Below are 26,500 nucleotides of genomic sequence, written 5' to 3'. Positions count from 1 at the left end.
CTCTCCCTCTATATCTCTCTCTCTCTCTCTCTCTCTCTCTTGCGTTTTATCAGTGAAAAAGCTACCCTTCGTTGACTACCTCGTTATCCGACTCTTCTCCCTTTTTTCAACTCTCGAAAGCTATTTTTTTCGGTACCGCTCGTTTGTTTTTGTGGAAGAGATGGCATTTCTTTCTCTCTCTCTCTCTCTCTTTTTAAAATATTTTTTTAAACATCTAGCTTAGGTGTTCTGATGAGTCAGTGTGTATATCGTATGTCATTTCAGTGCCGCTACATTTTTGAAGGTCACGGAAAATTGAAACGATCGCGAGGATTCAACAGCGATTTGATATGCCTCGCTTTATTTGGGCTTTTCATACGCTTGATTTTTACGGTTGTCCATGTGTTTTTCGAATGTCATTCGAACGGTGACTAATTATGGCGAATACTCGTGAAGATTGATTACACAGCTTCCGGGTCCATTGACTTTTTGCATTATTTCATATTCAAGTTCGATATTTGTCGCGAATTAAACTTCTAGGACATTTATGCGCGGTAATTTTGTTACAGTTCCTCATCTATTTTTTTATGTTCCATGAAGAGCGCACTTGTATCCATTTTTGCATATTGTAGAATAGTTATTCGTGATAGAATCGCTTTTTTCCAAGCATTATTTCAATTGTTGGTGAAAATAATGTCGAACTTAAAGAAAAGTTTTACAATATAGCTACTGAAGATTTAATGATGCATTGTAATAAGTCTACAAATACCTCACTATTTGTATTTTAAACGATAATTAACAAATTGACATAAGCTCTATTTGCATTAAACTTGCGATTAATAAAAATCAAGATTAATCATATTTCGATTAATTTCTTATGTTTCAAAAACAATACGAGGCAAAATTTAAAATATGTAAAATGATATCTATTCAAACAGTAACATACTATGTGCTAAATTCATAAAATCTTTACAATGAGCTTTAAAGTAGATTCGTATGCCGATAAGCTAATATATGACTGCACAAATTTTACCAGTATATTATCAAAAGATGATAAGCTAAAGTAATTTTCGAAACGCGATACTCGAAGCCTCGTTGAGGTTCGAAATAAAAATCGCACTCACTAGTGTTCCAGGCCCAAGCCTTTTGCAACACTCTTGCTTCATTCGACGCCTCTTCTTTCCTCTCAAAATATAAGGTGAAGTAAAGTCACGGAGTTTACATTGTGCATATTCGTCGTCGACCCTTTTGCACACACAAGGGGCGGGCGCTTACACGTACACATAAGAATTGCACTTGAGCGTAGAGGAGTGCGTGCGCGCGGGCATACACTTACGTACATATACTGTAAGCCTGTAAGCCGGTGCAAGGCGATTACTGAGCATTTTTGTTCAGTGCACGCGATCATTAGAGCAATTATTATAGTGTCGGTGCACAATGTGGGCCCTTCGGATAACAATGAGACGGCCACGCAATGGCGGCTTCGAGGGTTGAAGCAACAGAGAGCGCGCCTTAGTAAGAGACCTGGAATGCGCGAGTGGAAAGCAAACGAGCGTGGCTTGAGAAAAAAAACACCGGTCCGTAGAAAAAGTGCGCTCGATCCACCGCCCGTTTGACATTCGACATACTGTAATTGCTGTTGGAGGATTGCCCGAGAGCGTCGCTGTTCAAACTTTGTGTTTGATGGCATTAGCTTTGAAAAAAATCGTTGGCGGGGATTTTTTCTTTATTTTCAAAATGCGAATTATACGCGCCGTCTTTGGGCGTGGGCGCGTATATCGGATTTCGATTATTCCCGGGCATACGTAAGTACGCGCGTTTCTTGTTTCATTATGTACATCGGATCACCTTCACAGGATAATTTTACATGACAATTGAATGCATATCACCAACCATAGAATAATGGTAAAATATACGATGGTCTTAGTTTAGAAATTAAATTCCAATTTATATGGTAATTATTAACAAATTACGGTAATTATTTATTTGACTGTTTTATTGTGATGCGAACAGAGTAGTAAACGAAGATCCTCTGGTAAATGGCAGTCGTTTGATTATTAGGAACGAAGTGTAATTTCATTATCAATGTTTCGACTTTATCCGCTCGTGAACATAATATTCTATAAGCGATCGATACTTGCCTCCACAAACTCTTCGAGACTACGTCGCGATCTGAAATTACAACTTATTTTAATTTAATATTGATGAAAAATATACCATATTATCAACAATTACATAGAGATTTTATATTTATACTCATTGGTGCCTCCTTAGTCATTTGCATAATACTTTTTAACCACGCTTTATCAGATGTGTACCGATTATCATTAAGTTAATCGTGAAAAGTCTCTTCGACAAGTCACCGCCTGACAGTCCAAATGCTTTCAACCAGTACAAAATTTCCCCTGATTACGTAGATCGAGGCTTATTTATTCTCAACGAGAGCCAAGAGGAATATTAAGGCACTTTACGCGATACACGATTATTTCACTATAATAGAAATGCACATGCACGGACATGCTAATATATAAATTAAGAACGAGTATAACGTTATCTCTTACTTTAACAGATGTTGGTTTGTTAAGATCAATGATTTATATGATTAAATCTACAAATTTCTTTATGCACGCGTGAATATGGTATTCTCGTACGTATCTAACAAGCTGTTGACTACGGATTGAATAGAAAGTCTTTTGCAAGATAAAGATGTCAACTTTTTTTTTATGCATGTTTCAGTTTACATTGAATGTACAGCGAAACAATACTTTTTTCGTTTTAAGTAGTAACAGATGAAATACGAAGTAGTCTGCATATGCAGGCGGACCGAATTTATACTGCACGAAGCTCCCACTTAATGAAACAATGATTTTCTTTCTCACGGCCCCGGGAGTGTGAAAAATGCGAAAAAATCCAGACAGATATAAAATTTAACGAGCGTGCGAGAGCACACACGGTTTGTACCGCATCGTATCACATTGTAGTGTGGCTGCCGCCACCGCCGCCACCGCTACCATCGCCGCCACCGCCACCATCGCCGCCGTCGCTCACGAAAAATCCATAAAGCCCGCGCGTCCCTTTTACTATTTTTCGTGGCCTACGGTAAGTTTCTCTCGACCTGACGGACTTTCGGCCACGTAAGGTCGCGACGTCAACAATATTTGCATTTTCACGTGAGGCAGAGGGAGCCCGGTCATGCTTGAAATAAAGGAAATTTATCCGTTCTCTAGTATACATCATGATCCTTTCCTTTCGCTCGATTTGGAAAGTTACATCAAAGAACGGATATTTTTTACTAAATAAATAGATGTTTACTAAATTCTCGTAAAGTCACGCTACGAGAGTTACGAATATAACCAAGCAAAAATACTTTCTACTGTCATTCACAAGAGTTTACAAGAAGAATTTCTTGCTTATCCAAAATAATGATAGTCCATTCGTTTGGACCTGCGTCATTTAAGTTATGACTCGTAATAATAAGCTCGAGAGTCACTCGGCGGCAGTGTTTAGCTCAAACGACATCTAAGACTAATCGCCCGAATAAAATTTGATGCAGTTTCATCATCGGCTTCGTGTAATTTCCATTTCTTTTCAATATCCAGTTCTTTATAAAGCACACACCGGCCTATTAACATTGTGCACGTACTGCAGTTCGCCGAGTGTCCAATACATTTGGAACAAGCATTTACAAGAGCCTCGCATATCTCTCGCACAATATCACCGAGTGGTGCGAGCCTTGTTATTACGGTGTTACGTTTCCTTACTTCATGCAACTCTCTTTATCTCCCTCTTCCTTATTCTCGTCTTCTGGGACACAATGATTCCTGGGGCCCTCCTTTTCTGTCTCTTGGTTCTTACACGTTGAATTTGCTCGCCTTCTACCTCCCACGATACATTCCTCCTGCAAATAGTCGCAGTTACTCCGTCCACTTCTCGACCTTGGTGCCGACACGCTCAAGACATCCTCGTTTCTTTTTTTGAGACCCACGCAGAGGGGCTGACGAGAGAGAGAGAGAGAGAGAGAGAGAGAAGCGGCCTCGTGACGGATTTCCTGCTCGTTAAAAGTAAAAAATATCCGAGGACGCGACCGTTTTAATCTTGAGAATTTGTAAGGAACCCATGGACTCTCTATTGATGATGTTAGTTTTGATTCTTTTAGACTTTCCTTCGCATCATTCTATCGTAAGAAAAATTTATAATAAGGCATTCCATTACGCATGAATTCCATTCTATTGTTTCATAGCGCAAGCATCGAAAATCAATTAAACAATGAATTGCATATAATGTGGATCTTTATCCATCATCGACAGTTTATGCAGCTCGTCGTTTATTTGTTGCTATTAATGTTTATTTACAAGTAATACTATGATTAATGCCCACATTATGCAATCCTCTTAGCATCAACTTATGCGGTAGAAAAAGTACTTGCCTCAGGCATGAATTCTGTAAAATGCTTGACAATTTTTCACGTTGAGCTAAACTATCGGCGGACAATTACTTCCTAGAAATGACATTACCAGGGAATATCAATTTCTTTGCAGTATTCTTTTACTTAACGGCACGGCTCATTATTTCGAGATTCACGGGATTTTGGCAGGGTTGCGACGGTGCTGAAATTATTTACTTTGCCGAATCGATTATTCACGTTGCTTTGTTCCAGCGTTTAGTTGCGTTGAGAGTAGTTTCATTTGAGTCTCGAGAGTTTTCTTATCTCTCGCGTGCTCGCTTAAAACGTTCGATTTGAATAATCGACCATCGGCTTTGACAGAGGAGTCTTAATCTTTTTTTTCTTCAGCTCTCGTTCACGCGGGCAATCAAAGGGTTGTTGAAAGAGAAAGACATGAGAGAGAGAGAGAGAGAGAGAGAGAGACAGAGAGACAGAGTTTCGGACCCCGATGCGACCAAAACAAATTGTGGTGCCGAGGCCCGCGTCCTGGACTCTTATCTGGTGACGAGCTTGTTTCTCACTCCGCCTATTAGTAGTTGTTGCAATTTCCGAGAGGCTCGACATCGTCTCCGCTCCTCTTGACGCCTTTTGCTTCTTAAATCTCGAGCGAGAGAAGCTCGCGGTCATCGCCAATACCTTGCGAAATACGGTAATTTGATTTCAACACCTTTGCGCTCGTTAATTAGTAGCAGCACGAGTCGCGCTTTTATCTCATCTTCCCGTCTTTTTTCTCTCACAAATGTCTTCATCGGAATTTGCGAAAAGTTTCGGAGATACGGCGATTTTTTATTTATGCCCGAGAGCGGTGACGCTTATCTTCGAGATCAATGGCTTCGAGAATCGTCGTAGGTACTTTAATACGCTAAGTTATCCAATAACTTGAAAACTCGATGGTTATGCATGGCTATACATTAAGTTTATTCGTTTGAAATAAGAATAAAGCGAGCGAATAAAGCGTTTGATTTTACAATGTTTGATTAGCAATGTTATTTGAAAAATGAGCGATTGTTATTCGACGCACTCCGAATGCACATGTAATTATCAAAAAAATAATTATTTCTTATACGTTAGTATTTGTATTGCTTTAAAGTTCATTATTAAATCGAGCATTGGGGATTTTGGAGATCTGATGAGAAGTGAACTTCGTGGAGGTGAAAGTAGATACAAGAGCTTGGATCGGGGGCCTATTAATAGATTAATTGATTGATAGATCAGTGGTAAACATGTCAGGCGAAATGGAAAATGCCAGTGCATAATCGCCCCTTAGTCTCGTACAAAGCGAGCGAGCGAAGTAATTTTTCGGCCTGACTGAAAATCGCCGAGCTGTAGGTCAATAGGAGATTAATTGTCGAAGCCATGGAAGGGATGCGGGTCCGAAGAAAGGAGCCGAAAGGGTTGCGTGCGATGGAGTCGAAAGGGGCTTTGCCACACACGGATATCGAGAGGGTGGTTGAGAAATCCGGGTACTCGAGATGGGTAACGGAGGGTTGGCCGACGAGAGGAGGCACTCGAGTCGAGTGTCCGCAACACATTGCCGAGATTGGAGAAACAATGTCGGATTTGCGAAATGGGTTGCGCGCAAAGCGGTGCCGCGACGCTCACACGCACACAATCGAACGCGACGCGATCCCCTTACTCGGAGGCTCGGGGCTCCCCTTCTCCAAAAGATGCAGCCGGCGAATCAGAGGATAAACAAAAACAGTCACGAAAGTCGACACTTGATCACACACATCGTCCCCATTAAGCGCGCGAGTTTGTTCTGTGTTTGCTAAATTAATGGAGCGTCACATTTTGAGTGTCCGTTAGTCAAGGGGATTTCTTTTTTTTTTTTTTTTTTTTTTTTTTTTTTTTGTATTTTTGTAGTTTTGTTAAGCAATTCGCCCAGCCGATTGAAATACATATAATATCAAACGATGACCTTGTAGGGGGGGGGATTAAATATTTTTTATACGCAGGGCTTGCTTACTTGCTCACTCATGATAATACCTTATGGCTTAACTTTAAATTGTTAGAAAATTATAATGAATGAAGTTGATTGTTACGAATGATAAAGCGCCTGAAATAATGCACATGGGTGAATAATATAGAACATAATTTTAATTAATGTCTAGGCATGCAGTGTAATAATTTAAGAAAATGTATTTAGAGCAATATACAGTCCTTCATTAATCACATTTATCAATTATTCGAGTGCTCGGGATATTGCTTCTATACCTACAACTGTACACATAAGTGCATCAAAGATGCATCGTTAATTGGCGAAGCGGGTTTGAAATATATCTTACCGCCGCTCGCTCGCGCATATATATATTGAGTTGGATAATATGCGAAGAGCATCGATATTACGTATTTATTGCACTGCCGAAGGGTGCAAGAGAGATGGATAAACGGATGGATGAATGGATGGATGAATGGTTAGGGGGAGTGAGAGAGAGAGAGAGAGAGAGAGAGAGAGAGAGAGCGAGTGAGCTTCGTTGTCGATTTGCGGACCGACGGAGTATAAGAAGCGCAGGACGAAAAGAAAGGGGAAAGAGCGGGAGAGCGGAAGGTGGAGCGGGATAGAGGGAGAGAACCAAGTGGCCCTTGAGACCACGAGACAGTGGTGGAAAAGGTGAGAAGAGATAATCAATTTATCACTACAGGTGCCCTGAAACATTTACATACTCAATGACGCTACCGTGGGTGTGTACATCGCGCGCACGTGCGTTCGACACTGGCCAAATTACTAGGAGTGCACTCGTATTATTACCGATACTGTTGCCGTTGCTGTTGCCGCTGAAGTTGTTGTTGTCACTGTTGCCGTTGCTGCTGTTAATTTATAGGGAATTTTTAACGGAACGATTTATATGCTTACATTGTCACTTCGATCGCGTATCCCTCGGTATCTCCGGGATCTCGCCAACTTTCATCCGCTCAAGCCGATAAAATATCGCGTCAATGTATGCGCTTATATTCGTTACATTTTTATTGGCCGATGAATACTCTCGTTCATGTTTATTGGTCTGGTGGTTGTTACCGAGTCTTTAAATATATAACCCAAATGAGAGTCTGCCTTGTTGTGAGCTCGATATTTGCTCGAACGTGTACAGAAGCAAAAGAATGTAACGATGAGCAGAAATTACGAACAGAACATAAATGTAAAATTAAAGTAAATCATAATTATCGAGCGAAGTGATGAAAAGAGGCAGGACTTGGAAGCACGACCTCTCTATCTACTACAGCTCCATCCAATTGGATACTGTAAGATCCGTATTAATAAATGAGTATTAGGGTGAACTACGCATCCGTGAATCGGCGCTAAGTTTCGTCTTCAAGTTGAGTCGAAGACATTAGGCGACCCGTTGGTTTCCTAATTATCTGCATCGTGGCTGCGTCAGCGACGTGAATTTTTAGCGGATCTGATCATGGAGGATACAGGCTCTGCAGCTGCTGCCTCGTATCTCGCTAAGTGCATCGTAAAACGGGCGCTAATACGGCCCAATCTAAGCACCCGTGATTTACGAGGTCATCATCTCGTCCACGCGCCGCAGCCTCGACACCACGTTGGTGGTCCATGGTACTCCGCCCCGGCGTCACGTCGGTCTCGCGATATGTCGCGCCCTTTCTCTCTCTCTCTCTCTCTCTCTCCCTCTCTGATACGCACGCACGAGGCATGTAGGCGCGAATAATTCTCTCTCTCTCTCTCTCTCTCTCTCTCTCTCTCTCTATCTATCTCGCTGGCGCTTTCTTTTTCCTCGCGATTTCCGGCCGCGTTCGTCGGGAAAAACAGATGCTTCAGATGACGCTCCTCAGAGACTCGTAAAATTCCTTCACCGAGAAGAGTTAATCGTTTTTTGGGGGCCAATCAGAGTGATTTACGGCCCCGTGTTATGCCCCTTTCTCATATATACAGAGTTGTCGTACGAGAGATTTGAATTGGGGGGCTCGGCATTTTTTTTTATTGTTTTCATCGAGGTAATTTCAATGCAGGAATTTAGTTGGTGAATGCCCTTCATACGTAGACTGTCATTTTTGTAAAAGTATATTTAACTTCTTTCAACGTTGAATGCATTTTCAAGGATGGCCGGCACCGAGTAAGATATTCAAAATTTGTACCTGATTTATGTGATTAATGCTCTCACAGGATACGAATAGAATACATACTTATTATATGAGAAAATAGTTTGTGTTAAGTGTAATCGCAGCGTTTTATCAGCCTCCAGCTTTGCACGGTTCTTGGTAAATACCTATAATCCAGTTCCAATGCATTCCATTTCTGCCTACGCAAATCGGCTTTCTCTCATTCTTTCGTCCTTTCTTCATTTCGTTTCTTCTTTTTCGCATAGAGGCCGAACTACACCTACGGAATACGTGTGTAAATTATGTATTAAATATAATAGCGGGCGTAAGATGGTGTTAAGTTTAATTTTTTATGACCATCTAGAATCCCTGCTTATTACAACAAATTGCAATCGTAATATTTTTTCAAGATCTCTACGATTAGCTTTAATGCTTGGACCTTCGTTTCTCGAGCGGCATACAACTTTTAATAAAATCTTTTTATTCCTGTATTTTATGGACTGCAAATACATCGGTTAAGTTTAACGATATGTTTGATTGAAATGAAGGTGAAAATTAGCGAGCGCCGCCATAAACGCTTTAACAATAAACATTTTATGTTGAAAATCATATTAATTGCAATTATAATTATAATGAGGTACCGTTTTCGCATTAACATTGGCATTTCAAATCTTTCAAATGAAATATTAAAGAATAAATGACACCCACATAATAGCTGGAACACAAGGACTCGGCATTATCCGTGCAACCATATTTTTTGCCTCATTCTGTATCATTTTCCCAGCCATAACAACAACGATATGATAAAATTATAATAAATCTTTTCACTATCTGATTATCGTATGTTTCAGCAATTCGCATTTCCTTTCCATTAGACCATCTTTATTGCAGGCTCGTTTCATTTCGTTTGAGCGCTGGTTAAAATTCATTTAAAAGTGTCACCCAAATAAATACTTTCGACATTATAGCTACGAAGTAGAAAGTTATACCGTAAGCTTACGGCCCCAACCGATACTTCCTCTGAGCATTCGAGATTAAGCTGCAAATTTGAGTATACAGAGCACATTGCGTAATGAAATAACCGTAAAGCCTTATCAAAAGCCGAGTGTGAAATTCGTTAGAAGTCTTGTTAACTCAGGAGAAAAGCGTAGCACAAAGCCCGACGAAAGGGGAAGGCAAAAACGAAGAGAACGTTGGCATCGACGACTAAGCGACATAAAATATATAAGGAGAATTGAAACGTTATGCGCGAGCGGGGATGGCGAGGAGTCAGGAAATTCGTCGCCCAGGCCATCCACGCAGCTGCCGTAGCCACTATTTTGTCTGACGAAGGTTTCTCGTTTCTTACTTCACGCTTGCATCCTTTCGCCTGGCTCTCAGGGACCGCGCTTTTCTTTTCCCTTGCTCTTCTATAGCCAGAGCTACGGAACATGGCTACGAATATTCCCCCCTCTTCTCCTTGCGCTCTCGCTATTTTCGTTGCGTTAAAAATGTATCCATCGACCGACGCTGCACAATGTCGCGCACTGCCCGACATTAACCGCTTCATCCTAATCTTTCGCGAGCCGCGTATGCGGCCATGTTTAATAATACAAGCACGAGGACAATAAATGTAGGCGCCCGTCTCACACGGTAACCGGCGGCTATTTTCAAATCTCCCTTCGACACGATCTCGTCAATTTCTCTGTTGACGAAACGCGCTCGCTTTAATGCTGGAGCATTGATGATGCGAGGCAAAGAGAAGGAGGTGTACTGTGTTGTAACGCTTCTCTATAAATTCGTCGTAGTATTGCATCATCTCTGGTTTAACGAATTCTCGCCGAGTCAACGACTTTTTGTCGATGAAAATCAGCGGACGACCACGAAAAGAAAAATGAAAGTTGGACATTCATTTCTGAAGAATGCTGAATTATTAGAGCCGTATTTGTCTACCACGTATGCGTGTATATTAAAAGGAAAAAAAATGAAAAAAGAAACAAAAAAGCAGTGCATAGAGGAAAGATGAGCGACACAGGGAGCATAGAGGAAAGATGAGCGAGACAGAGAGAGAGAGAGAGAGAGAGAGAGAGAGAGAGAGAGAGAGAGAGAGAGAGAGAATCAAAGTGAAGAGAGATATAGCCGCGGGTTAGGCGTATATACGAGATGAAGGCTGGTTTGATGGAATGCTGCCTTCAGCCTATCTTTCGCTCTGTCTCTCTCTCTCTCTCTCTCTCTCCCTCTCTTTCTCTCGCCTCTCACCACTCTCCTCTCCCTCTCTCTCCCTCCCCCCTCTATCGTACTTATACTGTATCTACATAAGTATCGATGCGTCGATATCCTATATATATATAGACGCTCAGACGTCGTAGCCGCATGTGCGCCGTATAAGACACCCCTCCTTTGTGCGGGCGCTCGTGTATATTTATATCTTTTTCTCCGCTTCTCGTATACGTCGTGCATTCCCTCTACCTGCGGCCATCGACGATTCCCGTCCGAGACGTCGCCATATTTGGCGTACCGCGTGTGCCGCCGTCGTCTTATAAGCGAGATAATAATCTCGTTCACGAGGACCGATTAGAGCTCGGCCGCTGGCCTCGTGCGAAAGGGACAAACGTTTATCGGACTACCTCGTGGATATTTATGTCGCGCGTTCCTTTTATCTGGCTGTGATCGCTCCCACAGCCGACGATTATAAAACGGGTCCGATTTTTATTTGGGATGAACTCGCTTTCGTTCATCTCGATGCTTAACCTACTTGCATAGGTCCATACATTCCATAAATAATAAACAGTCCATAAATAATAACTCCTCGGGACGAGCGAGCGAATAACATTGCGTAAGTATTATCTTTGATGGTCAACATTCCATCCCTGACAATGACGAGTCCTTTAGGACGGAGCGGCGCGTAGTTGGAATCGTGAGAGCGCAACCTCAACGCGAACATGCGATACGCGCAATGAAATAAACAAAATTTGTAAATCCTAAAGCTTGCGACGTAGGCTCTCCTAGATCGCGGTGGCTCATCCATCGGTTATTCGGACGCGTCTTCTGGCTTCCGCCATTATATGTCGCGATAATCATCGCGGCATCGAGTTGGTTGTCCTGCGTTTTATATTGAAACCGTGGGTGAGAGGCCGAGGGCCGGGGTACGACGCCCAATAAAACGGGCGCGTTAAGCGTGTCACTACTCAACGTCACGCACGACTGTCTCGATGACACACGCGTGGATGCGCGATACTAGGAGCTCTTTCTTATACCGCTGGCTTTCTTCGTTCATTAGGGTTCGCGGCTCATCCACGCCCCTGCGCTTTCCTTTGCCGACGAGGCGGCAACATACCCAACAGGGCAGTTGGATGGACGCGCGCAACTCCTGGAAAAGGACGTATCGCCCCGCGACGTTGAGCTAAGCTCGAGTTTGCAGAGGCGCACGAAATCCGTGCCCGGCACTTCGAATCTCAGTTTGTTTATTTGGCGCTCGGAGTGGATAACGAGGAGGGCGCCGACGGATACGCGATTAAGTCTAGCCGTAAACAATCGGAGGGCCGAAACGCGTCGAGCGCACGTACGGGCGTCTCACCGTCGGCGATGATTCAACGTGACGCTGACGGGGGATGCGGGCTTGATGACTAATGGCCACTCATTATTCTTTGGCTCGGATTTATCAGCTCGCAGCCCCGGCGCGATAACGCGCGCTTTTCGTTCCACTCCCCGCGCGCAGATGCGTCGCCTCGATAAGACAGCGCACTCCTGCCTGTTTGACTGTAATTGCACGCGCGCTCACCCGTATTTCTGCTGGTTGCGCGGTCTTATCGACCCCGAGATCTCCGGTGCTACGAATTTTTCTACGCTCATTAGGGGAGCGGCGCTCTGATGCATCTCAAGTAGCTAAGTAAAGAAACGATCGTTAGCGATAATCGGTTTGGATTTGTCGCGTACCGAGGCAAGCGTTTTATTTCATTCAAGGACTTATATCATTGCCAAATTGTATAATGCACGCGAACGAGTGACGAAATATTGATTACACTAAAGTATAATTGTTAGTGTGCCTAGTAGTCGTGTCTGTACGAGACTAATTGCGAAGAGGAGGAACTTGGAAAGGCCGTGTGAGAAAGTACAAATCTATTCGATTAATTGAAAGAGAAAGAATTGCGCATTAATAAGATCGTCCCGATCTTCAACAAAAAAAAAAAAAAAAAAGCTTCATAAATAAGCGGCAAAGTCGTTTGCATTCGTTGCTTAATAATCGTTCAATATCGAATAATCGAATGGTACTGTTGCAGTTGGCTGGCCTCCCAACTGACAAATGCATCACGACTAATCACTTCCGCAGCACGAGCTTCTATTTCTAGCCTCTAATATTTCGAAGCTAATATTCTCGTTCCAAACGAGGAGTCGGAGTTTAAGCGCCTCTGTGTATGTATTTTCCTTTTCCGCTCATTTCCTCCGCCACGTCTCTTTATCCGCCATCGATCTCGCTCTCTGTGAGAAAACGCTGCGTCCGCATCCAGCCTCTCCGCACAACCCCATCCCTCCTTTCCTCGCCGCCGACTCGGGTCAATCTCGGAAAGTCGTCTCGAGTCGCTTGGTTCAACGCTAACGAGATCCCTCTGAAAAAAAATAAGAGGGGCCCCTCGCACTCTCGCCTACGCGTGAATTATGGGACCGCGACACACATACGCGCTTGTGAATTTCGTAACTACGGCAGCCGGGACCGCGACATCTCATGTCTCTTACGAGCATAGCGAGCTGTCGCCAGTTTTCTGGCTCATTACTAACTGCGGGCGCTCGTTCCTCTTTTCTCTCCTACACGACCTCTCCTACCTACCCACTTACCAACCCACCTCCCACCACTCCCGCGCTTTCGTGAACTTTCTTTTACCTTTCTTTCGCTCTTGATAGGTTCTATCGACGCAAATTGCGGTCAGGCTGTCGCGTTTAGGCTGGGTAGAATCGAGGCTGAATGTTTGTGTGCTCGAGCGAAATAAACATGGAAAAGGAAAGATAATTATAAAAAGTAGGAAGGGACTGGTGGCAACGGAAAGGGAGAGAAATGGATCCTAGTCAAAGGCTTTTCTCGTTTCATCTCCTCTTAGGCCGTCTGATAAATTGTCGACATAAGTCGCGTGCGCAAAATTACCGCATTACCGAGTTGCAAAGCTATGTGCGGTATGTGTATGCGCGTTAGCTAACGTTGGATCACGTCAAATAGAGGTCGACTCGTTTAGTCTTTCGCGTATCTGTAATTTTTTATTTCCGTAGCGCGAATTGCTGGGCGACCGATCGATTCGATGGTTTTACGATAGCAACGCAATCGCGCACATAGCGAATCTTGCAACGGGAGCACGACGACGTGCAACGGAACGATAAGTTAAGTTACTCCAACCAAAATTTCGACTCATAACGACAGAGTTATTTGCTTTTAAAATTAACGCTCAGAGAGCTCGAATAAATTTAACGAGTTGCGCGAGAGAGCTGGTGAAACAACATCGACCAAGGGACAATGAAAACAAGCACGACCGAAAAATTTCAACATTAACTCGATAATCGATAGGATCCGATAAACGACGATCATTTTCACTTTTGTAGTTTTGATTTGAAGACAGATGCGTAGATCTTCCGGAAATCTAAATAGGCCCATACGTCACTCTCGGCTTGACGTGAGCAGAGTGACTCGCCCCCGCGCACACAAGCCTTACACACGTACGTGCGTACCTAATGAAGCCTCGCGACACGTGCTCATCACATGTCTTCGCATTTGCTTCCTATCATCTCGTCTCGAGCTTTTCGTGTTTCTTCACGGACTCGTATATTTTTATCCTCTCCCGCTTGACGCTTCTCTATTTTTTCGTTCTCCCCCTCATCGTCCTAAATTTATTCATTGTTTTGAAAGCCCGAATCGTGCTTTACCGTGCTGCAGACTCGCTCGGCTCGCTCACTCACCACTCTTCTTTCTTATTCTCCTCGCAAAACAAAGCGACACGATGCCAAGCGACTCCATTAACGCTCTTATTTCGACACTTACGACGCAGAAGCAGCGGTGGCAATGGCGTCAGCGGTGGCATTCGAACGAGAGATTTAACTGGCGGCGTTAACGTCTCACCGAACGACCTCTCGAGTTTATACAAATACGCTCAGCACAAGGGCCTTGGTAATCATACCGCGATATCGCGACACCTACAACATAAGCTCCTGGAATTATTTATGGGCTCGCTAATCGGGAGAGGACGCATGTCCTTTAGTAGCATCCCCCTTATTTTTATTAGGTTGGAACGAGTTCACTGGCGATCGGCTCGACGTTTGAAAATCCAACGCACTGCTCGTTGCCAATTTTTACGTTCTTTTTAACAAATTTAATTTCCTCCTTCAATGTACATAAACTCGTATGCATATTACGAAAGAAAAAAAAAATATTACATACAGCCGCGCGTGTACAAACCTCGGCTAGGGCAGGCTGGCCGTAATGTACAATTGCAAGCATTTGGAAGTGATTCCCTGTTTCAGATTTGAAATTTTTGATTTATGAATTATACGGGAATGTGATAGAATGAGTCCGAACGATTTCGCTTGCTTGTCACTACGTTGAAATTACGCCAACATATTAATTAATAATGCACGAACGATTCGACGCAACTCATTCTCATTCATAGGGATTGTTCGTTCATTTAGGAGAAAATCCACAAGGTAGGAGGATCCTTGCTAATCTCTAAGCGCGACCGATAATTAAAAGGCTCGAGCTTTTAATGAAGATTATTCATGATGGATATGTATTCGAGAGCTCTAACGATCAATCAACGTGCAATGTTGGATCCTCGATTTCGCCAATTGAAATACTAATCCAATTGTCGAATTAAGGAGGAGCGAGAAGTCGTTGAATCCGGTGCGCGACCCTGGATTAGCAGCTACATAAATGAGAGGAGAATCGACGGTTTCCGAAGAAGCTCCCGAAATCGCGTTTCCGCGCGAATCCGGTCGATACGTACGGAGATTAGGCTAATCATTTGCGATTCGCTTCCTTGTCACAAGCTCCTCCCGTAACTGTGATAGTAAGCGCGCGGGGCCTTACCTTCTCAGGGCATCGTAATGCGAAGCTCAAAAGGGCCTCACGTTAAATTAACTTCAAAATGTAGCTCAACTCGCTGAATCGCATCGCGCACAATCTAGCCCCCGAATATCGAATCGGCTAGCTTTCCTCCTCGCTATTTTTAACTTTCCACGACTGTTTTTCCATTACTCGCTCCTTTGATGTTATAATAATGCCCTCCAGCAGTCGCCGTAGCCCTCGGCAAACGTAATAAAAAAGCGACCGGGAATGAAAAATGCAAGCAACAGTGGTTGACTACACTCTCGGCCGGCCTTTTCAACGGCGTTTCAGTGATATTTGCATAAAAAAGAAGTGCAAAGGAGGAAGAGCCCGAGGTGCATACCTTGACAAATAATAATCAAAGTTTCCGCCCGGACAAAGTGGCAATTTATCAGACGCACGAATGGTGCATCCTAGCGGAACGACAAATCGCGCGTCGCCGATGCGAATGTAATGCCGCTTTCGCGTGTGTTGTCGAATGCGGGATTCCGTTATGTCAGGCACGCGTTCGCCCGTACAATATGGATGACCACGGCAGTTTTAAACGCGTCGTGAGGGACCACGAGTCCATATGTTGATATTCGCTTCGGAGTGGAGAGATATGACGCTCTTTCGGTGAAATATTTTTTGTTGCCTCGGCGTTCGCAGTTCAGATTTTTTTCTTTCCGCCGAGTGACCGCCTGCACTGGAAATAGCGAGTTATTGGGACAGTGAGAGGGAGAGAGGGCGAAAGAGAGAGCGAGAGAGAGAGAGAGAGAGAGAGAGAGAGAGAGAGAGAGAAAGAGAGAGAGAGACTGTTCTCGTTGGAGTGAACTCGAGGAGTCTAGCGATAAAATGCGAGGAAGCGTTATTACTAAATCAATTTGAATGCGCTTTCGTAGATCGAGGCGCGAGACGCGATTGTGCGAGATGATACGGTAATATTTAAGCGCGGAAGTGCGCAATACTTTTCTATCGTAAGGTAAAAGCTAGAGAAAATGAGCGTGTATGAATAAGCGAATACCGCGATGTTGGAAGGTGGCAGTGCTGCTTGCGGAAAACGGTTGGAAAGCCTGGAGGAATGAAGAGATTATAAAACCGCGTGGCCCATCAAATGGTGGTACGGGCACGTTTGATTAATTATAAGCAAAGCCATTATCATTATTTGCTCTGTCCGAATCGTCAAATTTTACGAATGTTCGCCGTACATTTGTATTCTGAACATATTCTACGTGGATGTCTCTCTCTGTCTCTCTCTCTCTCTCTCTCTCTCCCTCGTTGTATACGCGCGAAGCATTATGTTTGTGCAATTCTTATAAAAGTAGGTATGCTTCACCTACGATCGGACGCTTGGACCAGTCGCTGGATGCCGCTTCTGTTCTTCTTGCTTCTGTCTTGATTCGACTCTTGGCGTGTGCTATAAGCAGTTGGCAGTAGCGATCGATCCGTATTCATAGGTCGTACGGCATAAAATACAGTCGGCATGTCCATGAATCAGATAACTGTCAGTGTTGTTCCGAAGAGCGATGTCTCAATCGTCGAGGGCCTTAAGTTTTCCTCTCTTTATCTCACTCTATCTATCTCTATCTCTCTCTCTCTCTCTCTCTCTCTCTCTCATTTCTCTTTCTATTCTTTTCATGATAACTGCAATATCGTCTTTCTTTCTTCATCTCAAACATGGATTTCTCAAATGATTTTCCTCTTGTAAACTATACTTTTCCGTTTTATTTCTCTCCCCTCCGACCCCTTTTCCTTTCTCTTCAGAAATTAAAAGTGTGTGAGTGAGGTTGAAATTTTAAATCTTATACCAACTTGACGTTTCAATTTTCATGCTTTTATTAGACTTTTTGAAATTTTCATGAATAATTCAGAGGCATTCCAGAATACTTACTGAGATAGTCCGAGCTATCTTACAAAATATATAAAGGCTCCGGTATTTTACGCTGGCTTAAGGCAATTTTAAGTATGCAAGAATAATTTGTGATCAATAACAATTTCAACTAAATTCATAGTATTTAATATAAGGTATTACGGTAATTTAATAAATCACGAGATTTCACTTTTTTTGCCTTTTGATTTATTTATGATATACAAATATTTTGTTTTTCTTCATTATAAGAGCAAGAGATTCGAATTTTGATATCGTCGAAAATTGTCATCGTAGTTGCTTATAAAATGAGAAAGCCTATGATTCACCAGGTTATTGAACTAAGTTGGAACAAATTTTCATTAAAATTACGAGAACTTTTAATCTTAATCACTAATACAATTAAATATTTAAATACGTGTAAAATTTATAAGCTTTACTATTTTATGTATATTAATATTAGAATTATATATATTCATTTTTTCACAAAATATATCAACTTGCTTTTTTTCGGATTATATAGTACAAAAAACTCGAACGGATAACTGTCAACTAGTTTTACAGATAAATAATTAATGATATTACGTATTATGCTGGATTCTTTCGATTAAGCGAAATAGCTCGCTGGCAGGTCAAGAATCTTTCCAATTATCTATTTAATAGGAAATAATGCTTTACTAAAAATTGCTACTTTTTTCCATTATAACAATGATAAATATTAACGAGAGCTTATACAAGAGAACAAAGAAAGAAATAACTATTATACGTTCGCGGGCGCGTGTATTTCTGCTACTACGTCTAAGCGAGAAATAGAGAGAAGAGGTTTGAGCGAGGAAAGATGCGGCTATAGGATTCTCTTCGTTAATCCGCATAACTTCCGTGGCTCTAAGTTCCGTCGTCCCTTCGGATCTTCTCTCGCTCCTTGTCTGCCAGAATTAGATATTTCTGACTCCTTCGTTGCTGCAACGTGCGTCATCGGGATTAGGATAATTCACCGGGTTTTCACGTCGCATATAACTTTCTTCACCCTCGTGCTTTCGTTGTTTTGATGCTAAGATTTATCGATGAAAAACTATTTTATTTAATTTGATGGTACTATTTGTGTTTGAAATTTCGAAACATTGTACGTTAATTGTCTGGTTGCTATATTTAAATAAAAACACGCTCAGTATTTAAATAACGTCTGACTTTGTCTTTTAGATAAAATAACAAATTTTGAAGTACATGAAAGTTCTTGTAATTAATTAAAATTCTAATAAATCACTCATATTTGATCCAGTTTAATGTAAGAATTGATAAATATTCATAAATAATTGTATATACAAAAGTATAACACGGCTTTACATTAAAGCGATAATCATAATCTACATACAATCATCAATTTAACTTGCGATAATCATTTTAAAATGCTCTCTCTCTCTCTCTCTCTCTCTCTCTCTCATTCTCTCTCTGTCGCATTCTTTCCCCTCTTCGTTCTATTCGTGTAAGAACAAATCCATTAAACGCTATAGTACATGCAGGACATTCAACTACTGCATATCTTTTGATGTTCTAGTACAAGTGAAATAAGTCGATTGATATTTATCGTTTGGTAAGACGAACGTAGTAGTAGCCGTTGCAGTTGCATCGAGCCAAATATATAGGTACGCACGGTGTAACGCCTTGCCCATATTTATTATCCATCGAGTGCCTTTATCGTGAACCATTCTCTCTCTCTCTCTCTCTCTCTCTATATATATATATATATATATATATATATTTCTCTCTCTATCTATCTATCTATCTCCATCGCTCTCATTCGGCTTTGCTCGCTCGCTCGGACTCCGGGTTAATAAACTAAAGTGTAACTAGCCACCCACGCTTCGTCATCCACAGCAAAGGTTAACGCAGGCAGTGCGCCGTCGTACTAAATCATTCGCGTCGCGCGGCTCATTTGTAAGACAAACTTCGCGCTTGCCGACTCTTTCCGCTTTATATTCCCCTATCTCTCGACTCTTTCCGCATATTTCTCTCTCTCTTTCTCTCCTCCGCCCCCTCCGCCACCCATCCCTTTCTTAAACGCAAGTAATCTCTCTCTCTCTCTCTCTCTCTCTCTCTCTCTCTCTCTTATTCTAGCTCTTAGCTCTTTTTTTCTCGTCTTCTTATTCGATTATTGTACATGAGATTTCGAGAAGCTTGTTTTTATTTCGCAAGTTTATCAGCGCGCAAGTTTGTTTAGCTTCACTTCGAGCTCTTTTAACATTTTATACTAAGCATACCCAATGCTTTATATTTACTATTTTGCATAACAGCGGTACATTTTATTTTATTCAATGTTTGTAAATTAATGATAATGGTAATTAGCTTTTCTCGTCGTTCAGCACATGCTGCCGCTGTCGTTGTAACACTATTATCCATTTCAACGTACGAGTGGATTTTCTTATTCCACCCAAAGAATACTCGGTTTTACAGGTTCTTTTTAAAAATTTTCGCGCGCTCCTATGAATTCTGCGAATGTGCGTGTATGTGCGCTATTTTATCGCATTGTTGGTATTACGCTAGCCGAATGGAATCTCTATTCTTCCAGACTTAAACGCAGCAACATTTATATCACTTGCATTAAGTGTAAAAGTCAACTTCACGACACATTTCACGACTCAAATCTTCGATTCATCTTCCGTGTGAGTGATACTTCTCTTTGGCTTGGCGGATCCATGTCTGTGAACAAAGCATTTGGTGCTCATCGGGTGTGTCGTTGTATTTTCCGCGTCAACGAAAAAATTCTTGGCTCCAATTCTCGAGGCACGCTTTCATGTGTTTTTACTCCTTCCCGAGAATTGGTCTTGCTTTAAGAATAATTATGTGTCTCAAAATCTTGGCACGGATTCCTTTACGACGATTTTTGTTCATTTGCAGCAGTACAAGTTAAAGAAGGGCGACTCGATTCTTTGTTCCCAAAAATGTAATTTAATTTATTTGACAAATGTAAGAATAACTCGTCGAAGAATAATCCTCAAATATAGGCATCCCATAGCATTTCCCCATACCTTACATATTCTAATTTATCTTTGTCAATTGCTAATTAATGTATTTCATCATAAATATTGCACGTGGATTCACGCCGATGCCTACATTACACATTTGGTCCCATCCAAACGGCTTCATCAGCCCTTCAGAATCTCCTCGGACGGATACCTAAAGTTTTCAATGATCGTCAGGGTGCTTTGCTCGATCGCTTCATAAAGTATTATAGCGCGCGCTCGAGTGTTTTGGTGCAATGACCTCCACTTGATTTCGATTATGCGAAAACATTAGCCGGCTGTGCGCGAGCCGCGAACCTTGCACTTGCGCCGCGGTACTTTAAGTGCCGCTCGTACTTAAAAGGTGACGGGTTGCTGCTTCGGCTGCTGTTACCATTGATGCTGATGCCGATGCTGCGCCTCGTCTACCGTAAGAGTACGGACGAATATACCGAGCGCTACGAGTGTCTACGTTTCTTTACTTCCGGATAAGCCGATAAAAATTACTGCCTGTCTTTTCTAGACTCCATCGCGGAGAATAAATCCGATGGTGCACGATTGATATTTCGCGAGCTTTTCTCGCCAATTTTCGAGCTTGCGGGTCTGTTTTTAGACGCCGACAAGTAGTACTGTTAGTTGGTATACTCGAATAATAAAAATATTATTTTACCCCGAGGAAATATTTGGTTATAGCCGAAAATGTCGTTTATTATACTGAGAATAAATAAAAAGGCTTAAATTCAAAATATTTTCCTTTCGTGGTGTAATTAGTTGGTGGCTCTTATGAATGTGACGTGTGCTGCTTCGTATTCGGTTCAACAAGCATTTCCCTTCGATTATTAATATTGCAAAATTTTCCCGGCATCATGGAGATAGTAAGGTCGAATGTTCGCTTTTCGCAAAAATTGAAATTGAAATTGAAATTAATAAACCTATAAGGACGCAATACTTTGTCACCGGCTGCTTAAACGGAAAACGAAAAGCACTTACGATCACGTATAATTCTAAATGTCCTGGCTACTGCTAACCTAGCTGGAATGGCAAAAAATACGATTTTCCAAATATGCATCCTGCCAAGTAACCGTAGCATTTAAGCATTATCGAAGTTCAACGGAATCGACTAGAGTATTCGCCGCATTTTCGACACGTAACATTTGGTTCGACGTGCACCGAGTAGCAGATGGTGGAGAGGGAAAAAATACCATCGAACCCATCAGTTGCAGCCCCAGGAAAACCCTTGCATTTCGTCGTTCGCGCTCGCGTCTAGTAACGGCTGCAACGCTCAAATTCTTTGGAATATCGCAATCTAAGCCAGAAAAGCTTACCAGAAGCTTTCCCCTCTCTTTCCATGGCCCATGGCCCTTTCTCTCGGCCGCCCTCTATCTTGCTTTTCCTTTAAGAGAAGCGAAGAGACGCTCGATCTCCCTGCGATCTTACCTATGGCCTTTCTTCAGAAAATACCCGAGAAAGTAGCGCCACAATATATCCCGCCTTTGCTCTCTAACTCTAACAATGAAAGAGCGTGTGCCTGTGCATATTTTCGCCCGAGGGTGTACGAAAGAGCGAATGGAAAGGATATTAAGGCATGCTCAGGAGAAAACCGGGCGCGTCGCGTACCGCCGGCAATATCCATAAAGAGTCTGCGCACTCTCTGCTTCTCTCGCGTTCATTTTTTTCATCTTTCCTCTCGGCCTTTTTTTTCCCTTTTTCTCCCCTTCCCTCCCCGCTCTTTTCCCTACCACGTCACCGTCAACCGTCCACCAGCCGCTTCACCACTCACAGCTGTTTTGAGAGTGAAGCCTCGCGCGATCCAAGGCGTGAAATACGTTGGTACGTACCGCTTCGGTCCACCAGTCGATGTCGAGAATTTAATGCTGGCCCGCCGCGAAATAACGAGACTTTATTGCGAGCCGATAACGCGCAATTCCACGATGGTCGTCGATTTTTAAGCGACGTACGGAGATTGGTTGAGCCCAACGAGCTTTCGCTCGGCTTTCAAAAATCGCTCGCATTGCCGAATTCAATGTGCCCCGCCCCCGGCCTCCTCGCCACTATTTAAATTCGGCTCGCGCGTATAACTGAAATCCAGGGGCGATGGATTCTTTCGTTACTCTTTTCCCGCTGTTTTTCGCGAACCGACACGTACTTGCGCGTACTCTAGCCTAGGCTTACTCTACGAACGCTTATTGGATTCTTGCTTTATACGTCCTAATAATGTATGAACTGATCTCTTGATTGAAGAGAATTTCCACTCTAAGCGATATTGTATTAATAGTATGCTTCGTTACCAACCCGATTTATGTTCGCAAAAACTCCATTATTTACGAAAATGTAAAGCTTATATTTTCGAGATATTGAATATTGCAAGTATGAAAAAAGTAAGAAAAAATAAAAACAGTAAGTTGAAAGCGAACAGGGCATATCGAATAAATAATGATGTTTAATAATCATAAAACGGAGGGAGGCACCGCAAGAGGGACTTGTGGCAGCGAAATGCGATATCCAAAAAGGCGCAGATACGATATTTCTGCTTTTCTTAATCTCTGCCTTCTGGCTCCTCTCTTCTTTTCTCCTATTTTTCTTTACATTTCTTTTTTATTTCATTTTTACCCACACTCGCTCGCATGGAGCACCGTTGCGTAGTAGCGAATAAACGTTTCTGTATCCGGTGCATACGATTCTTTCTCTCTCCTTCCTTTACCCTTTTTTTAATTCTGTAAGTACGCTTTTTTTCATGCCATTTCCTCAGCCAATTGGCTTTTTCTATTTCTTTTTCTTTCTAATATTCTTCCTTCTCTCCTCTCTTTCTCTCTCTCTCTCTCTCTCTCTCTCTCTCTCTCTCTCTCTCTCTCTATCTCATTTTTTCTTTTTTATTTTTGTTTGAAAATACTATATATTAAGCTTTAATAATTATTTTTCATTTCGTAATATGGATAAGATATACTGTTCGAACATCCAATGTACGTTCAACCAAAGCTTCTGTGCAGGGGATAACTCGAGCTCTGTTCAATACTTGCGTAAACCACGCGCCAACAAGGCTTTCGAAATAAATTCTGTCCGTCAAGATTTTTAATTTTAATATTTGTTCGTGCTTGTGCATCCGCGACAATGAAGAATTACTTCATTGGCTATACGTTCCATACCCATGAATTTGGTCCACGCATATCTCGATCCAAGCATAGCTCTCCGAGCTTATTTAAACTCCTTGGGATATATAATGTGAAAGTTACCCACGGGCAATAAATTTAGCTGATGATTTTTTAACTATGGAAATAAATCCTCCTGTGGCAAACAAAGAATTAACTGACGAAGATATTACAGTCAATCTCTCGGCAGACGATTCGTCAAGTATCCGGTATAAATCTCAGTTGCAGCTGCGGCGGCTATTCCCCAGCTCTTGCAAGAGCCCGTTAACACCAGGGTGGCTTCCTGCACCACCTCTTTCCTTTTTGCACACAATATTCCTCTCATCTTTACTCCTTTCCCTCTGACATCCATTTCGACCTCGCGTGCGCTCTCTCTCTCTCTCTCTCTCTATTCCTCTCTCCCTCTCCCTTTCTCTCTCTCTCTCTCTCTCTCTCTCTCTCCCTTTCACCCCTCTCTCCATCCCCCCCGTCTCCCGCCTTGTCTTTTAGCGATATACCGAACTCGAGTGTACAGCGAATTCGACGAGATGGGAATTAGGAGGTTTATTTTCGTCGACCATATGCGAGGTTATTTCGATAGTGCGTCCGAGTTGCCTACGCACACATGAGAAGGAGAAAGGAAAAGATAACGAGAGAGAGGATGAGAGTGTAAGAGATGGGGAGGGAGTGCGCGGCCGCGTGTGCGTGTTAGTGTGTTTGGATATAAGGACCGTAAATAGAGACTAGGAGGAGCCTCTACTACTATCTCGCTCGCTCGCTCTCGGGAGGAAGACGTCTTGGCGTACGTGGTGAGATGAAACAACCCACGCATTCTTCTCGGTTATGTGCGCAGTAGCATATTTTCTCTCTTCTCTGCTCTTAGACTTTATTTTCTTTTACCTTTCTTTAATCCGAGAGAGCCATGAATTTACGATATTTACTTTTGGTAAGGAGCGCGCGCGCGCGCGCGCGACTCGTGCGTCTCGTGGCTACGCACCCAATATGACACGTCGAGGTTACGTATGGTTAAAATGTTGGTCAAATTTATAAATTTCAACGATGCCATGATGAAGTGTGTACGTGCTCGTGCGCATCACAAATCCTCGGCGATGCATCTCTAAATATAGGCGCTTGAGCAAAAAATTTTGAGAGTGAAAACCACGCCGCACTTCTGTCCATCGTCTTTATTATCGAACGTTCGAGATCCGCGTAAGAAAAGTAGGGACGACAAAGATTCGAGGGGGCGAAAATACGAAAGATTGAGAATGAAATGGAAAGGGGAGAAGTCGGGAGAGAAAAACGCCTCGGTCGCTCAAGCGCAATGTAAAGGGACGCATAAACGTGTAATTGGCTGCACTTAAATCTCTATAACGCAGCAGTAAAAATGCACGAGCCGCTGCATAAATCAGCAAGAGGACGATATGGCGCTCGACCACCCCGCAAAATCTTTTTTAACCCTGCTCACCTCTATTTTTCCGTCCATTTGTTTTTATTTTTCTCCATAATCCCGATCGTTTTGCAATCACAATATTCTTCATGTGCTCATAAATGTATGATCGAATTCGTCCTTTTCTTAGAAAAATACCTTCATAGAGTCGAACTATTTATAAGATGACCTTTAACATACTGCATTCATTATTTATATGAAAGAAAAATTGGATATGACTGCAATTATTATCCAATTATTACGTAGATAGAGTAGTTTTATGCCTATAGTATCCTATTAGAATTTTTATTATAGCGTTTTGGTTGGAAATATTAAAGTAAATAATTGCTACTGATATGGTTGATTTAAATGATAAGGTTAATGATACATGGAAATATGCGAATAATAATATTAAATATCATGTGAATAACAATAAGATGTCGATATTATGTCCACTACATAATTTCTGTATAAATACTAACGATTAAATGGTCAATGTTTTTACTAAAGCATGCTTATTTTCATTTTAATAAATTTACTTATTTTCTTATTTATTTAAAAAGAAAAAGAAACAGAGGATAACTGCAAAACGGTAGACGCATCTTATCTCTGACCAAGTTTCATCTGATAGAGAGTGGGATTATAAATGACAGAATCTTATCGTACGGTACGTTTCCCAAGGTTCTATCGTACCGGAGAAATCGCGAAGAGAGAACGAGCAAGTTCGTTTCTCTTTCTTGCTTCTTCTGCGCTGTCTTATACTTCTTTACATGTTTCCTTCGCTGCTCCTCACTTCTACTCATTCGATATCTCTCGCTTTCTCTCTCTCTCTCTCTCTCTCTCTCTCCTCTCTCTCTCTCTCTGGAGATTCACGATGACAACACCCTTCCTTCACATGCCAAGCGGTCCGCATTTGAGATTAACTTTGAACTCGACGACGCTCAAGAAAAATACTACGCTTGAGATCGCACCCGAAAATATTCCGATTATTTGTGGTTTTTTTATTCAATTTTATCTTTTCTTTCATCGCTGGGACATTTTCATTTTTGTTTTTTTTTTCTGCGAAAAAACATGATATGTTAAATGTTTTCACAAGTATGTTTAAAATTATCTTTTGTCTTCTGTCGAAAAATGTTATTAGATGATTTCGTTAAATGTTGCCAAGAGTTAGCTTTGTTAGGCTAATCCGATATTCAAAATTATTCGATAAGGTTTTAATTATTTGTTTTTAATACAATGCTTATAGTACAATCCATTGATTTCTCGATTTAGTTGAAGATATTTTCAGCTAATTGTAGCGCAAAATTTACGTAATTAAAAATTATTATAGAATATATTATTTCGGTGATAATCATTAATATGCATCATTTATTATAGTAAATCAAATGTTAAATGATACGTAATGACATACAATCAAAGGACTTTTTAAATATAATAGGGACAAAATTTGAAGCAAAGTTTTTGCAATTCAGGCGAATGAAAATTCGAATCGTTCAGGCGTAAGTTTTGCCTTATTCTCGCTCCCCGTAACTTTTCGTTCTTATATAGTAAGGGAAAGAAGC

General features: G+C 41.9%; 1 protein-coding gene across 3 annotated transcripts in view; it reads left to right on the top strand.

The window, feature by feature from the left end:
- The window catches only part of hth (Meis homeobox homothorax), a 517,031-nt gene that overhangs the window by 298,225 nt on the left and 192,306 nt on the right, over positions 1-26,500 (top strand). The gene's annotated exons all lie outside the window — the stretch shown is intronic.

Source organism: Ceratosolen solmsi, unplaced genomic scaffold, assembly GCF_000503995.2.
Source record: "Ceratosolen solmsi marchali unplaced genomic scaffold, CerSol_1.0 scaffold14, whole genome shotgun sequence".
NCBI classification, from domain to species: domain Eukaryota; kingdom Metazoa; phylum Arthropoda; class Insecta; order Hymenoptera; family Agaonidae; genus Ceratosolen; species Ceratosolen solmsi.
This window is presented reverse-complemented; position numbering and strand designations above follow the sequence as displayed.